Genomic DNA, 18,088 nt, shown 5'->3' with positions numbered 1-18,088 from the left:
GGGAATGTTCCGAGAAGCTTTGGGAAACAGATCTGGAAACGTCACCCTTCCCTCTCCCTCCCGTTGTGCCAGGATGTCTCCTTTGACATCTGAAATACCCTGTCGCGCTATTCATCTCCTCACTAAAAATACTTGTTTTCTGAACTATTGCTCAGCAACACAACAGTTCCAATCAGTGCAGCGGCTGCTAAACCCTTCTTTGTTTTCTTTGCTCCCACTCTCTCCTCTGCCCTTCTCTTCCTCGCCCCCCTTTTCGTTTCCCTTTGGGGTTGTTTTCAATAGGAGAGAAGCATTTCTCTAAGAAGCACAAAGAATCTAGTTAATGGGTTAGTCATTTTGGAGATGAATAATAGCAAGGCTGCCTTGTGTTCCTGGTGCAGACTTCTGTGTGCATGAGGAACTATGGGTTAGGGAGTTCTTTGCAAAATTGTTTGAAATTCTAAAAAACTAAACTAAACTAAAGGTTCAAATAACATGTTATGGGTAAATAAACTGTGATTTATTGCTACTACAGAATATAGTGCCATTGAAAAGGAACAAAAGAGCAAATCCTGACAGCTTTCTATGTACAAGCACGTTTAGATATCCCAAATGCATAGGCATGTGAAGTAAGCAAGTTAACAATTGATGCACAACATAATGGTGCACAGGAAAAAAAGAAAAACAGAGCAGGTTCTGCTGGTGAATATGTGTACAGGTAAATGTATAGAAGTAGGTCCGCGAGCTTCTACAGCAAGTGTATGGCACTAGTTATACCACTAGGTCAGTGGTTCTTAACTGGGGCAAACTTGCCATGTCCAGAGAGCACTGTGGTTTATCAAACTGCTGGAAGGTAGACTGGTGCTTCTGGTATTCAGCAGGTAAGGTGCAGGGATGCTGCTAAACATCCTACAATACAAAGGAAAATCACTCCCAGCAAAGAATCATCCAGCGCAGAATATCAATAGTCCAAGGCTGAGAAGCTCTGATGTTCTAGGTAGTCAAAGAGGGCATAGGATCAGATGGATTTCAAAAAGGAGTTTATCAGTAATGTTTTAGACCTTTCCAATGAAATGTAATTAAACTTTACTTAGGTAAGTACAAACTAGTTAAAAATCAACCTTCACTCGATTTCCATTGACTACTAGGGGACCCTTTGTTACCTGGTTCCTGCTTCATCCCAGGTCTCTGCTACACATCCTAGATTTTATGCATATCAAAGTATTTATAGTTTTTTGAAGTTTCATGGGCTTCATAATTGCCATTTGCCCCTAATTATAATTTTTCAGAGAGCTCCTCCCCTACCCTCCTTCTTTACCTGGCGAAATTCTATTCCCTCTCCAGACCCAACTCAGCACCATTTTCTCTGTCTTCCCAGGTGAGGCGGTTCTCCCCCTCTTCTCTACCATCTCTGCAGAGCCCAGGCAGCTGGCGCTCTAGTTAGACCTCAGCACACGGACAGGAGAGGTGGTTTGGCAGAGTAAGCCCTAACCCAGTCAGCCACGGGAGATATCCCTGCTTCCTACACACCCCACTGGACCACACACTGAAGAGCAGGTCACATATCAGTTGGACTCTAACATGTGAACCCTGCAGGAAATCAGGCACACACCTCATATTTGTAGAGGTCACACACTCAGACATTCACTGGAGTGTTAGATATTGTAAATGTGTGGAGCACATGAGGAGGGCACTCTGGGAAACTGGAGAGCACAGGCCCACCCAGACTGGCAGAGTTGGCCACCCTGGATCTACAGCTGATTGCTGCTGTGTAGAGCCCAGGCTTCCAGGTCTTCCAAGACAAATTAGAAATTCAGAATGTTATTTATAATCTTTGAGTTCTTAAAGTTTGATATCTCCATCAGAATTTTATAATCAATTGACAAGTGAAACAACAATGCTTCCATAGATCAGATCTGCCTTAAGGGCTACTGATTTTTAAACGCTGGAGCACAGTTACTCATAAATGAATTTCCTGAACTGAAATTCATGGTCTAGCATAGAATTTCAGTTACTTAAGATACTTAAGAACCCAAGACAGTCATGTGTCACACAGTCTTTAACATGTAGGCCCACCCTGCAGAGAAATACAGACAAATGGAAATCAGATCCTTGTCACCACTAGACAAGTGACCCATTGTCCTGTGGTGGGGATGAGTAAGCAAAGGGGCTAGAAAGAAGAACCAATCCCTTCTCCCTGAAATTTCTCAGATGACAGAGGATCCTGTTTTATGAACTGAGATAGGTAGAAACAGGAGAATAAGAGAAAGGACCTTTTCTGCTACAATAATGATATTAATCTAGATTCCACTTGAATATGATTCTACGGTTCCATGAACCGTTTGTAAACACTCAACTCTTAGATTTGCCAAATGGCCAACAGACATCACAGAGGACAAATATTCCAGGCTCACACATGAAGTTCTCATTGGCACCAGCTGCCTCACGAACTGCACTCCTTGGACCAGAATCATGATGGGCAATGTCTTTTCATCTCAAAACCCAGCCGCGGCCGGGAGCCAAGTGAAAGCAGGACAGGGGCCTCAATTCCTGATTGGCCACAACCATGCCAAGTGTCTGTGAAGCAGATTCCAGTCTCCCACATCTCCTGTGGGATCTGTGGTTTCAGGATCTGAGATGCTGGCCTCGGGCATCTCTCTCCACTGAAACTGACTCATGGTAGAGCCCATTTAGACAACTAGGAAGGAAGTGGCAGAAGATCCCATTTTCCTGACAAGGGGATATTGTGAGCTACAGCCCCTCCACATGTAACACCCTGAAACATGAGCCTGTTGCTATAGAAACCCCATAATGCAGTGCGAGCAAATGCAGCCTGAATAGATCCCATCCAAAATGCTCCCTGAGGCCCATTGCTTTCAGTCCCTTTCATCACCCGAGCCAAAGTCTAATTGGAGCCAGAATTAGTGATGGGCAAAGAGCTCAAAAGGCTGCTGGTACCCTTCCAGGCCATCTCCGATTTATGCAGTCTCTCAGGTTTGGAAGTTTTGAGTGGCCTGTGAGAGTCATGGCTCCTCTTTCTCTTATCCTGGGCCACAAACTAGCATCTCACTCTGCATCGGGGGAGTGGTGTGACAGCTAATCAAAGGAGCTTTAAAGGGCTTTTAGGGTTTGCAAAAAAGGGTGTTTTGAGTAAAGACCAGAGCACAATTTTGGTCCCAGCCTGTTTCCCCTTCTTTCTTAAATACACACAGATTGATCTAGCTAGACTCTACAGCAACATGGTGGGAACAAGCAAAACCCTTTAAACAAGACTATTAAACATGCTTTTCCTTCTCCAGGGAGAAGCAGCAACTATGCCCCATGCATAAATCCAGAACAGCCAAATTTCAATTCTGAAGATTTAACATTTATTAGAGTAAATAAAAGCCTTTCCCTCACCTCCTTCCTGCAGATGTGTCCAATCAAGTTACATGAAGGCTGTAAGAGCTAGCAAGAGCCCACCTATCTAGTTGAACTCTATCTCTAGGCTCCTAGGATAAAGTAAATAAATATAAAAGTGGAGAGGCCATTTAACAGGAAATATCTCAGGAGATTTTATGGACCACATGGAACGATCTATCCCATGGGGACAACTAATGTGTCAGATCACTGGACTCAGAGAAAAGTGAGTTTGTAAAAACTTTATTTGCTTCAAAATTCTAATGGCTTCCCACGTCGCCTCCCTTAAGTGTTGTTATGCTCCTCACACAACACTTACTGCTCTGGTCCATCTGGTTGAGGGGCGAGAAAGAGGCACGAAGTAAGAGGTAACTATCAGAAAGTCAACAATCATTTCCTTTCTCCTGAGATGTCTTATAAAACCTAAATTTATATAGCAGATGCAAGAAAGGGAATATTCTTCACTTTTTCCATTTAGAGTGTTAGGGAAGGGGCTGTGAAGTCCTGAAGGTGTGTTTGTTCAATGAGGAGTTCCAATTCAAAAACCTAGGAAGAAAATGGCGGAAAATACAAATAAAGCCAGCGTGTAGACATGTCGTTTTTCAGAGGCTGTTGCCTTGAAGAGCGCCATGGTGTCAAACGAGGGAAGGAAGCGGGGCACTTCACCTTCACTTTGCAGATGAGGAGACTGACGTTCAGAGGTGGAAGTACCTTTGTGAAAACCGATACCAGTACCTTTTTCAGCCACTTCCCACATGTGCCCAAACACAGGACCACATCCAATAAGGGTATCCAATAAGAGAGAAGTTATTTGGCCAATTTATATATTTGAACATTAGAGATGGGTAAAATAATAAAATGTCTACTTATGATATTAATTGTCAAGTTACCCCATATAAAGTCATAAAATTATAAATACATTTTATCATTGATTTTTCTTTCACCTCTTAATTTACATGAACCTCTTTTACACAGATCCCTGGCATCAAGATCCATCCCTCAGAAGTCATCAAACAGTTTTCCAGAGCCCATTATCCCTACATTTATCTGCTTCATTTGAGCTCTGGTTCTTCTTAAATCCACAACCCACAAGAATGATTTGCCTCCTGTTTTACTATATTGTCAGATGACCTCTATATATAGTCAAATTTTGCATTGATTTTAATAGATGCATTTGTTTTCCCTGAATAATGTTTTTTTGCTATTAAAAATAAAGCAATTAAGAGATTGCCCATAAATCCGTAAGACTTGTCATAACTTGATTATAATATGTCCCCTTTTTGCCAAGATAGGATTTTTGTGGACAAAAAGCTGTTTCCTTAGAACATGTACATCCAAATATTCATAGCAGCATTTTTTTACAATAGCCAAGTGCTACAAACAGCCTGTGCCCATCAGTAAACGAGTGGATCAAAAAACTGTGGTACATTTATACAATGGAATACTACACAGCAGAAAGAAAGAAGGAGCTCCTACCCTTTGCAACAGCATGGATGGAACTGGAGAGCATATGCTAAGTGAAATAAGCCAGGCGGTGAAAGACAAATACCATATGATCTCACCTGTAAATGGAACCTAATCAACAAAACAAATGAGAGCAAAACATAACCAGAGACATGGAAATAAAGGACAAAATGAGAGTGACTAGAGCAGGGAGGGGAGGAGGATAATGGGAAAGAAAGGAAAAGTTCAAGTCAAGGAACATGTATAAAAGACCCATGGACAAAGACATAGGGGTAGGGGGATTCAATGGGGGAGGGGAGATGGGTAGGGCAGGGGAGAGTATTGGGGGGGATAGGGAAAACTGTAATTGAACAACAATAAAAATTAAATTAATACAGCTATTTCCTTATATCCTGGTGTTCAGAGCCCTATGGGAAGGCAGAAAAGGGATTGAAGTCCATTGGCTTCTAGTTGGGACTTATAGCCACTGCTCCACCCCATGATGGACTGCAAGTCTCTGAAGAGCACAGCTGTGTCTTATTTATCTTAACCATATCCTGATGCAACACCTGACAAAAAACAGGTCCTCAATGACTGTTGAGTAAATGAATGAATGAATTGAATAATTAATCAAAGCATCACATATTCTTCAACACTTAAGAAATGGAGGGGTGCTTTATGATTCTAAATACAGGTTGCCCTTAAACAACAGGGTTTGAACTGCATGGATCCACTTATACACAGGTTTTTTCAATAAATATACAGTCGGCCCTCTGTATCCTGGGTTCCACATCCACAGATTTAACAAAGACATTTTCATTCTGTGGTTGGGAATACACAGATGCAAAGGGCCAACTGCATGCATTGTTGTTTTATATGAGGGTCTTGAGCATCAGTGACAGTAGTTACATTTAGAAAGTGTCAAAATTATCAGCAGCTTTTCATCCAGGTGGGGAGTCAGTGCCCTAACCTCCTTATTGTTCTAGAGTCAACTGTAGAACAAAATCCTTCTCCAAACTGAAGAGGCCCATTGTTTTCTTTCCTGTGACAACCCTATATGGTTTGATTTGGCCAAACTTATATTGCAACATCTCAGAGCTCAGGCTCACCATCCCAGGTCACTAAATAGCAGAAGCCAATCAGCACAGAGCCAGTCCAACACTCAGTGGCCATTCATAAATGATCTAGGAAGGCTGCTGCCCAGAACGGAGCCTGAGAGTCTCTGGTCCCATGGACAGATTTCGCCAGGAGGACAGACCCTTTTTCTGGTGCTTTGACAATTACTACCCTGCTTTCCAGCCCACAAAGCCCCCAAGAATCCAGTCATCTTCCCACCCGGTAGCTGGCTCTATGTAAAAGCCTGTGGCTGTGGTATTTTCTTGGCTTTGCACAAATGTAATAATGCAGGGCTGGGTGGGGAGAGGTGACACACACAGGATGTAAGACAGGAAAGGAGGTTGGTGGGAGACAGCTTCGGAGGACAAAGCTTCTGCCTGCTGAAGTTGTTTGGACTTAAGCACAGAAAAGCCATTCTGGGATCACGTTGCTGGGATCCGAAAGGGAGGCAGAGGGGCAGCGAGCAACCCTGCTCTGGGCAGTTGTACAGTAAGCTGAGGTCATGAGCAGTGTTTTCTCCTCTCCCTTTAGGGCGGGGGCATCAAACTCATTTTCACCGGGGGCCACATGAGCCTTATGGTTGCCTTCAAAGGGCTGAATGTACTGTCAGGACTGCATAAATGTAACTACTTAACTAGGGGCAAGGAGCTTGGCGCTGCTGCTGGGTAGAAACAAGATGCCAGGCTGAAACAAGGTGCCAGGACAGATAAAACAAGGTGGAAGGGCAAATTTTGCCCATGGGCCTTGCGTTTGCCCCCTGTGCTTTAGGGATAACTCCCAGCTCCCACAGCTGACCCACAAGTGTCCTTGCTGCCAGGAACAGTAAGCTTGAGGGACTTACCATAGCTACCTACACATCCCTTCAGCTTCTCTACCGGGCCTTGTCTCTACCCTGGTCCAGAACCTGACACATAGGAGATGCCCACTAGATTCCAGTTTTCTTTCTTCCATGGCATAATTAGCTAATTCACACCTGCTTCAAAGCGCTTTCACCACCATTTTAGTGAGAGACTTTCACCATAATCTTTTAAGATAGGCAGGGTTGAGGATGCCCATTTTTAAAGTAGAGAGATCATTCCTTCTTGTCCTCTCAAAACTTCCAAGATAACAGTCCTTTGGTTAGGATAACCTTCTAGCCACCTGGTCTGGTCTCTGCCTCCCTCTCCTGTGTCTCTTTCCTTGACTCCATCCCCCCGTGCTGTGTTAAAGTCATGCTCAACTTCTTGTGGTTCCTCAAACCTACCTCACACCATGCCTTAACTCATGCTTCCCCTGATCTTTGAATTGCCTCTCTCCCATCCTCTGGTAGGCAGACACACCCTGTCCAGGCCACAGCCTTTTTCCCCACCCAGGCTGATCACAAGTGTAACGTTTACCTGAATTATACCAAATATCTCCTTTTAGAGTCTTTACCTGTTCACCGGTCAAATTTTCCCGACGTGACTCTGTGTATCTAAAAATTCAGGAATATCTTGTTGCAAGTGGTAAATTCAAGTCAACTTGACCATATATTTTTTTAAATAGGAGTGGGGGCGTATTGGCTCAATAATTCAGAGCAGTGCTTAGGGCGCGCAGATGGAATCAGCTGCTCAAACAGTGTCACGAGAATCCCACCTCTCCTAGTATCCAAGCTCTGCTGTCTCCTCTCTAGATGTTATTCTCAAGAAATGTTTCTTTCCCCACAGTGGCTCTTGGAATAGAATAAGCAAGTGTGAAAAGGGCACAAAAGTTTGGAGAGAAATCCAAGGGCTCCATCAAGCAGAGCCCAGTGGCCATGTTAAAGGTTTTGTTAAGTATTTATGAATGCATCAGGAAGCCTCAGGGGATTTAAACACACACACACACACACACACACACACACACGCCAGATATGAGCTAAAACAATCACTTTCATTTCTATTGAAGAAAAAGAATGGAAGGGGTAGGAATAGAAGAGGGGACATCAGCTACGAGGCTGTTATAAAAATCTAGGGAGCGAGAGTGGGGACTGGAACTAAGGTGATGGCAATAAAGATGAAGAAAAGTAAACACAGACATACAATGGAAATGGAAGATTTTTATCATGGGCTGGATGGGGAAAGTGATTATGGAATGGTGGAAGTAAAGGATGACTTCCATATTTAGGACTTGAGCAACTGGTGATACCAGTTTTTAGATAAAGAGACAGGCTGGTGGAAAGTGCGGAGGGCACAAGGTTCGAGGGCAGAGCCCACAGTTCCATTTGGAGCACTGATTGTTCATGACACATCCCGGTGGGCTTCAGTTCGGCTCGTGGACAGACATGAATGCCCAGACTTGCCCCAGACCTGGATCTGAAACAGGGTATCCAGTACCTGGCCAGGGAAGAAAAGGATGTGAAGATACTGGGGAATACAGACCATGGAGTTGACAAATAAAGATCACCTTCTAAGTCTTGTAGGTTTTGTGGGAGAGATTAGGACTTAAAGATAACCAGATAAACAGAGAGATAACGAGGTCTGGGTTCTGTCACGAGCTCTGTGGCACTCTGGCTGTTCCATATGGGCCAATCCACCTTCCCTCTCTCAACCTCATCCTCCTCGGTTGCCAGTGGGGATAATTCTACATCCCTTACTTTCAAGGCTCTTGTGATGATTTTCATGTTGGAAGGTATTGCAAACTGTAGAGCAATTAATATCTATAAATAAGAATTATGACCATTTTAATATATACTCAGACATCAAAGCCAAAAGAATTTTCAAAGGAAAGCAAGCAATGTAAGAGAAATGGAGTGCATTCTTTCTTCAGGCTCTAAACATTTGAAACTGTCCCCAAAACAACTTCAGCCTTCTGGTGTCAATGAAACACACTGCTTACTTTGTTTTTTAAACTCTCCCATCCCTGCCCCCCACTTAGCTGCGCACAGCTTGTCTCCTGCACTTGCTGCTAAAATGTATTTCTCCCCCGTATGTTCTGGTTTCTCAGACTAAGTCCATTCTGTTTGGCTAAAGGAACAGACCAGATGATATCCAACCTGACATTCCTCCCCTCAGCCACCGGGGAGCTGAAAGATGAGTTTCAGTATTTTGCCAACAAACGACTGAGGGTTAAAGCAACCACCTGTAAACTGAACATGATGGGGTTTATTTATATATATAGTTTTAAAATTTTTAACAGCAAAGCCTGGGAATGCCCAGGAAGCGGATGAGATCATCTGTCTGGTCTGTGAGCAGCATGTTCTGCAGGTCTTCTCGTTCCACATTACATCATGCTGGAAAGCAAAGCATCTGGACGTTCCGTACGCAGTCTGCAGGGGTGCTAAGCGAGGGAGGCGCTGGCTGGCTGGAGAGGTGTGATCCCCCATTCTGTTCACATGTCGGTAGAAACACTCATTAATTCTGCCATCAGTTAGAGAATGCCCATGATGAGCCTGTGATTTTTGATGTGAAAATAATCTTGCAGATTCATTAATTTATTCATTTAACAAATGGTTGTTTTATGTGCTTACCCTGTGACAGGTACTATACTAGAGGCTGGGGATACAAAGGTGAACAAAAGAGATAGAAGCCCCTGACCTCCTGAACCTGGTATTCTATAGCAAGAGATGGCCAATTCACAAACCAACATGTTATATATGGTACAATGTCAGAGAAATGCTCTGAAGTAAAAATTAACCATGATAAGGAGATAGAGAGATAAGATGGCTGGTCTGGATAAGGGAATTGAGGAAAGTCCCTCTAAGAAGGTGACATCTGAGTGGAAACCAGAATGAATTGAAGGTTGCACCAAAAAAAAAATCTCTAAAGAAGGGGAAGGGATCTCTGGGCAGAGAGACAGTAAGTGCAAAGGTTCTGAGACTAGAAAGTGGTTTAGTAGAGAGGCAACTATTTTCACATCCATTATCTTGGATCATCCCTATAGCCCCGGATAAACCCAGGAGCAGGTTTTCCCCAATATGCTGTGTATTCAAGAGGCTCTCAGTTCCCCTTCTCTTCAAACAAGGTGTTTAAAAAAAAAAAAAAGCAAATTCAGCCCTCATTCCCTTTTGCTTTTCTTTAATTATCACATGTGCTTTCTGTTAGACTTTCTTTCTATAGAAGGAAAATTAAACCAAGAGTTATGTCATTGAGGTTAATAGCAAGGAAAAGAAAGAGGAAAGAATTCTCCCACTCCCTCTCTGGTTTGCATAAGAATATTGAATGTGCTACATTTGGATAACAAATTTTAGGACTGTCTAGCTATGTCTTTTGGTCATGTTTAATGCTCTAGTATATTTTGGTGCTGAGGATATTACAAAACCATCCTTCTTTCTGCAAACCAAAGTGATAGGCTGGCTGCTGACAGGCACATTTGCATTCAGTGCAAAGATTTTGCTTGAGCAGACTTGTCTCACTTTTGTCTTGGCCCTTCCTAATGATGAGGAGATCTTATCACTGAGGCCATCACTGAAAGCCACTTTCAAAAGGTGCTTTTACAAACAGACATTGGGGAAACTTTCAAACTCATCCATTTAGCTAATATTCAAGACCTAATATAAAGTTTAATATACTACAGCTCTGCTTAGGTCTACAAGAAAAAATAGGAACTGGAAGAAAAAGAGAATTAAGAATGAAGGTAATGGGAAATGAATTAACATTAATCATTAACTAGACACATTTAGTCTGCAACATAACCTTATAAGGTAGGTATCCTTATCCCTATTTAAAGACAACGTTAAGTAGGGAGATTCCAGAACCAGCTAAAATCAGGTAGCTAATGAATGCCTCAGTTGGGACCCAAACCCAGGTTTAGCTTCTATTAGCTTCTGCCTCAGTTTTCTCTTTAAAAAGCAGAGCTAATCAAAAATTTTGTCATTTCTGGGGCCTATAGCTCTATTAAAATTTTTAATCATTAAAAGTCCAAGGGACTAAAATATTTGCTCAGTACACCTTGCTCTTCAAAACATCTTGTTCTCTTGAATACACAGCATAATGGGGAAAACCCACTCCTGGGTTTATCTGGGGTTATAGGGATGATCCAAGATAATGGATGTGAAAATAGATGCCTCTTTACTAATAGTTGCCTCTCTACCAAATATCCAGCAATTTCATATTTAAACAGAGGATAATATTCCTTTAAAATGGTCCTTCCAAAAAACCTGGCCCCAAATGCCTGGCTCCCATTTGAGGTTGCACAATGGAGATCCTATAATAGATATAAATAGGACTGGGTAATCCTCAAGGCTCCCTGCTGAGTGACCACTGATGCAGTCTGAGGTTTGGATGACACTATTATGAGAAGTATTGGAACAGACTGACACTGTCTTCTTTAGAATAGTGGCTTCTCTGGAGAGGAAGCAGAACTATTCCCTTAAGCGGGCTTTCATGGGCTAATTGGATTAATTACATAACTTGCCAGGATGTGAGTATCTGCCTACCTGTCTGACCTTCCATTTGGCCTGTTGCCTGCTTCTTCAGAACAGAGGCTGTAACTTCCTCATCCCTATGTCCCCATGCCATGCCACGATGTTGGCACTCAGTTGTATTTTGGTAAACAAATGTCAGTTATCTTCTGCTGAGAAACAAACTGCTCCAAAACTTTGTGGTTTAAAACAACCATCATTTATTTAGCTTACAATTCTGCAGGTCAGCAATTTAAGGGACAGGGTTGAGTGGCTCTTCTGGTTTCTGCTGGGCTCCCTCACGAGGATGGGGTTAGTTCGGCAGCTCTGCCTCTGAGCATGGCTGCCCACATACGTCTCCCTTCCTCCTGCACTCTGGCCCAGTTGTGTTGCCACGGCACGGCAGGTAAGTGAGAGAAACAGGGTCACGCAAAACTTCTTACACTCTAGACTCAGAAACGGCACATTATAACTTCTGCCACATTCTGTGAGATGAATCAAGACGTTAGGGCACCCAGAATAAAAGCATGAGCAAATAGATCACCTCTTGATTAAAGCGATGCAACATCACATTTCAATGGATGCAACTTGAGTAGAGACTTGGGGCTATTTTTCAACCTGTCGCAAAATGTTTGTCATGAATGAAATGTCTGACACATGAAATTATGATACGTGATCCCCTCGCTCACTAAAATCAATGCACCTTCTATAAATAAATTACTTTCTAACCTGGAAGAAGGAGATAGAGGTGACCAACCAACTGAGAACGTGAGATGGCCCCAAACATGGGTCTCAGAAGGTCTGATGTTCCAAATTAGAATATTGAAGTTCATGGTTTGGGTTTCGTTTTGGTTTTTCCCTTGGGGAAGGGGTGCCCCTGACCTAACTCCTGCACATATTTAAATGTATAGTGCCCATGCTCTTTTTAACCTTAAGAGACAGTGTTTTATGGTTTGGTGAAAGGGTATGTGTTTTGAAGTCAGACAGACTTGGTTTCAAACTCTGGCTCCTGCATGTTCTAGTCATGGGACCTGGTATAATTTAGCTCATCTTTCTGGCTGGTTTCTTTGTCTGTAAAATGGGAGTTACTAATAACAACTGTGCATGTCTGTTGTAATATTAAATGAGGTGGTGCATTACACTTAACACAGTGCCTAACAACACAGGTGGCAAGTTAGTCCCCTTCAAACTTTTCCTCTGCATTGCTGGAGGGTCCATTCCAATAAATCTTAGGTAGTTTCTCAAACATTGATATAAAACTCAGTACTTGGGAATTCTCAAATCCAATGATAAACATCAGGCATCACTGCTACTTGAAAATTAAAGTTAACAAATTTAATTGAACAGCATTTTAAACTAGTATTCCATATTAAAACAAACATAAATGTGAATTCATATCTGAGGGGTATTTGATTAATAAAACACATGTCTTTAAAGAAAGTTCCAGTGAGCAGGAGTTCACCTAGACTGCACTATGACATAGGTCCCCATAGTTGCAGGGATACTGAAGGAAAAAGTTTGAGAATCAAACATTGGGTAATACCTACCTGGAGCCCAGCTTGCCACTAGGGATCCTGCTGGATATTTCCATGCCAGCAATTAAAGAAAAAGTCCCTCCGTGTTTTCTTCTTCCATTCCTTGCCCTTCATTCTTGAAAATAAAACTGGCTGATCTATTATATTTCCCTTTTGTCCTATTCAAGGTTCCATCTTCCAGTTGAACCTCTTCTAATCACACCCACACTTATTTTTTCTTCCCTTCCAACATTTCAGAAGATTCCAGTGTGATTTTTTTTCCAGTTTTTAGATCAGCTTTGACCACATGAGCACTGTTTATAAAAGAGCCCAATGGCGAGGGAATCTGCCACAGCCTGTGACGATTGTTCTTGCCTAGCAGATCTCCAGCCTTTGAACAGAGCTGGGTATTTCTTGCAGGTCACTTTGTATGGCATTGACATTCAATCCAAGCTCCCAGACATCAGTGCAGATCTGTCTCAATAACTATAATCACTGCTGACATGGCATGCATTGAGTTTTATTTTTTGGTTGGTTTGTTTTTTTGACACAGTGAGGTCACCAGAGACAGAAAGAACCAGAGACATAATACAGTTTTTATATTTTTATTTTTTAAGGTTTTATTTATTTATTTTTAGAGAGAGGAAGAGAGGGAGGGAAACATCAATGTGTGGGTTGCCTTTTGCAAGCCCCCCTACTAGAGACGTGGCCTGCAGCCCAGGCATGTACCCTAGACTGGGAATCAAACCAGCGACCCTTTGATTCACAGCCTGGCACTCAATCCATTCAGCCATACCAGCAAGGGCGATAATACAGTTTTAAATCCACTCTTATAAACACCTAGTTAGAGAAAAGAGGTTCTGAAATCAGACAGTCAGGCAGCATGCAGTATGCAGGCGTGGTTGGTTATAAGCTCTGATTTGGAACGCTGGGCTGCACAGATTCATGTTCTAACCCCCCACCTAGCTCTGTGGCCTTCAGAGGTCACTTTGCATCTCTGTGCCTCAGTTTCCTCACTTGTGCAATGCAGATGATAATGCTATTTACCTTACAAGATGGTTGGGACTGAATGAGTTGACTGTGCAAAATGTTTCAAAGGTTCTGGCATATATTGTACATAGGCTTGCTTTTCCTTAATATCTGCAGACTGATTAATAGATTGTAATGTGACCTTGGACAGAAGTTAACAGAACTTTTTGCTGTTTACAAATCTATAAGATGGTGCTAATAATATTTGCCTTAAGAAATTATTGTAAGAAGTCAAGTTATGTTAAATGAGTGGCATGACACTCAGAGAGTAGTAGCTACATATTATTGGCAATAGCAAATAATTATTGTCATCATCAAGTCAGTAATCAGGATAATGACTGCCGGAGGCAAATGAGGAGTTATTTTAAGTATTAAATTATATTTGAAAATTAAGTGTTAGGTATCTATTACATACAGAGACAGACATGAGAAGTGAGGGCATTGGAGTTGATGAACTGGGTTTGAGTTACTAAATACATCACTTAGCAAGAGCAAAGCAGTGAACACATTATTTGACTTCTCTTTGTTTCTCTTTCCTCATTGAAAAGACTGGAAAAATACCACCTACCTTGCAAGATTGTTGTAGGATTAAATGGGATACTACGTAAAGCGCTTGGCACATTAGTACAGCTTAATAAATGGCAACTATTCTAAACCAAAAGTCTAAGACAGAAAAATGACCTGCAATTTCTTTTTATTAATATAAAGCGAATTTTTAAAAAGCTTGATTTATCCTTGCAAGCTGGGTTCCAGCAAAGTTAATGACAATGGAGAGAAAAGAGGAATGAGGGTTAGAAGGACTAAATACACAGAATGTGTAAGGACTTTTGCTGAGGTTAGCTATAAGGAATTTGTGGTTTGATTCAAAAGACTTCAGTTTTATGAGGTTTGAGAGCCTTTTCAAAAGGAAAACCAGATGTATCAATGGAAATTTTATGCAAACAGTGCTATCTTCAGCAAATGCTGCTTTAAGTCTGTCTGTTACATTGCGTAGGGGTTGGACTGGAGACAGATCCTGGGGTGTTTTTTAAAACTTAATTGGTCTTGTCTCGCAGACCCTTGGTGATGTTCTCTAATGGGTCATGAGACCAGTACTTTGTAAGCAAAAGGCTCCAGGACCACAAGCAGAGGAAAGATTCCACTATAGCCCAGAAAGCAAAAGGGCTTCCTGTTTCAGACTCCTGCTTTCCATCTTTGAGGAAAATAGGGTTTATCCTTCCAAGGAGTCCCGCATCTTCATGCCCGATGCTTGCAGCAGTCAATGAAGAGGAGTGGCTTCCCTAAGCCCCCAGTCACTTGGCTTTAGGAGCCTTGGAGGTAAAGGGCATTCAGGAGACGATAAACAGTGCTTATGTTAACTTGCTTTTGCCAGTTAAACTGCAAAGACAATGAATTTTCTAGTATGATTATCAGAATTAACTGGCAGGCCTTGTGAAAAGGCTTGGAAAGATTAAAAATATATAAGGACAAATCATTACAAGATTGGGTGCTTGCTTGAGGTATTCAAGTGAACAGGAGAAGCCAGGAGTATGGAAGAGAGGGGAGCATAAAGCATTAGCAGAAAAAGTGAGATACAGAGTGAATGCAGATGGTTTGGGGACATTGAGACCTGGGTGAGCCAACATCGGACATATATTGGGCTATTTCTTCTAGGGGACCCTAGCTAGACACACTTGCTGGGATAGAAGTTGATTTTTAAAGGGGCTGCATGGGGGTGCATAGCCAGGTGAATGCCTTCAGGGCTGAAGACAAAATGCTTGTATGTTTAAGATCATTCTTCTGCCACCACCTCCTAGAAATACTCACCAAGGCTGCTGTGACCACTTTCTTCACCTTACTTGAAGGCAAACATTTTAGGGAAGGGGAAAAGTAAGCAGAAAAGCAGAGAGGAGGCAATATGGCAGGGGGATTAAGAAGACTGATTCTGAAATCAGAGGGCCCGAGATGAGAACCACAGTGGAGTTTTAAATTTATATATATTTTTGGTGCTAAAGCCCATGCTGCTAACCCATTAACTGTGGATATCCAAAAGACAAAACGTGTTAACTCTGCTGAACTGAATGACATGTATATAAACATTTTTTCCCCTATCCTGGTTCTGTGCATGATCAGAATAAGAAATCTGATATATCTCTTTGAGGTCAGAAGTACAATGAGCAGGGTTTTAAGTCAATGAACGATGCAGTCCAAGTCAGGTTCATCTTGTGGTCCATTCTGCGTATCCAAACAGGTTCACCCAACCTTGGGTGTGACTCATTTGCTGAAGGAGACCTGTATCCTCCTCTGACTCAATAGTAGGGAAATAAAGGTAAGAAAGAGATCAATTTCCGCACCTGGGCAATGCCTGAGTCATTGGGGAGGGAGGGGGGGAGTGCATCCCCTAAACCCATGCATGCCAGCGGCCTCAGTTGTGTATTTTTAGTGATGTCCCTATATGCTTATCCATCTCCTGCAAGGATATTGAAGTGATCTCTAAATTTCAGACCTACACATGGCATAGATTCTTAACTTTCCTAAATGCTCATTCTCCAGTTCTAGTAGAGAAACATAAAACCTGACTTTATGGGGACCCACAGCAGTCCATGTAAGGATTACATTTTTCAGTCTCCTTTGTAGCTGGTTAGGAACACGTTGCTCATTTCTGACAAATGGGATAAGACTGGAAGTGCCTTATGCAAGCTTCTGAGACTCCCTTTGAAGAGAGAGCAGAAGCCTTCCTGCCATGGTCTGAATGTTTGCATCCACCCAAAAGTCCTGTGTTGAAATCTTAATGTCCCATGTGAAAGTACTAGGAGGTGGGGTCTTTGGGAGGTACTTAGGTCATGTGAGAGTGGAACCCTCATGAAGATTAGTCCTCTTATAAAGGAGTCATCGCAGAACTTCTTCAACCTTCCACCGTGCGAGGGAGGACACAGCGAGAGGGTGGCATCTGCAACCTGGAGGAGGGCTCTCACCAGAACCCGACCATGCTCTTGGACTTCCCTGATCTTGGACTTCCAGCCTCCAGAATGGGAAGAAATAAGTATTGTTGTTTAGAAGGCAGCCAGTCTCTGGCATTTTGTTATAGAAGCTCAGACAGACTAAAACACTTCCCATAGGGCTCTTATTTATTGCTGCTCCCATCTTCCTGCCTGGACTATGAGTTTGGAATATGAATTTAAAGGCCACATGTAGGGATGGCTGGAAAGAGTCACTGTAGTAATCCTAAACTACATAACTCCAGACTTTTATATGAAAAACAAACTTCTATTGTGTTAAAAGCAGTATTAATTTGGAATTTTTCATTACTAGCAATCAAACCTAACCTTAAATGATATGTCGACCATGTCACTCTTTGCTTAAAACCTATCCACAGTTCCCAACTGAGCTCAGGCAAAAGTCCCAAACCCCATAACAAAACATTCAATGTCTTTATAACCTGTACATTTGATATTATACTTTAAGCTGTCCACTTATGTTTGAACAAACCAGCAGTACCTAATGATTTGTATTTCCTTAAGTATTCACAATTTGTCCCATTTCTTTCTTTCTATGCATGTTGTCAACTTCTGCTTTAAAACTCATCTTGTTTGTAAGAAAAGTGTCACTTCCTCTGACAAACCCTTGGGCAGGCTTGTGGGTTCCTTCTACTCTATTTCAGTGTCACCAGTAGCAATCACTCAAACACCAAGGGAGAGTTTGTGTGTGTTTCTGATTTCACCCCAGACTACTTGCCCAGAGGAATTCAATAGTGCCGTGTACATATTTAAGCTACCCACACTGCCTGGTATAAAATAGAGGCTCAAAAAATCCCTTTTAAGTGAACATGTGCTGATCATCCAGCCATCTTCCTTTGCTAATCAATAGAATGTTTCAATATGACTTTATTGATTCTTTGAAACAAAGCTTCTGGAGCGTATCTTGGTGTGAATCTGTGACCTTGGTCAACTCTTTCTGAATATCGGTTTCCTCTTGTTTAAAATTGGAGAAGGAAAGGCCTGCTTCATGGTTTGGGGGATTATCAAGTATAATATAGTACACAGGCCATCCTATCCTGCATGACCTATTATATCCCCTCATTAAATGGCAGTCATTATCATTATTCTTTAGTAAAGTTTACTCAGTCTAGAGAAGTCACCCCCAAAACCACGTGCATTCAAAATGAAAGAGACAGGAAGATCTTACATGAAGAAGCCCACCAGAAAATCAGTGGCACAGGCAGCCTTACATAATGGAGTGAGTCCTGGACTGAGCATTTTGATCTCCGAGAAAGTCCTGGCTGAGCCTCTAG

Source organism: Phyllostomus discolor, chromosome 3 (assembly GCF_004126475.2).
Source record: "Phyllostomus discolor isolate MPI-MPIP mPhyDis1 chromosome 3, mPhyDis1.pri.v3, whole genome shotgun sequence".
Classification (NCBI taxonomy): Eukaryota; Metazoa; Chordata; class Mammalia; order Chiroptera; family Phyllostomidae; genus Phyllostomus; species Phyllostomus discolor.
This window is presented reverse-complemented; position numbering follows the sequence as displayed.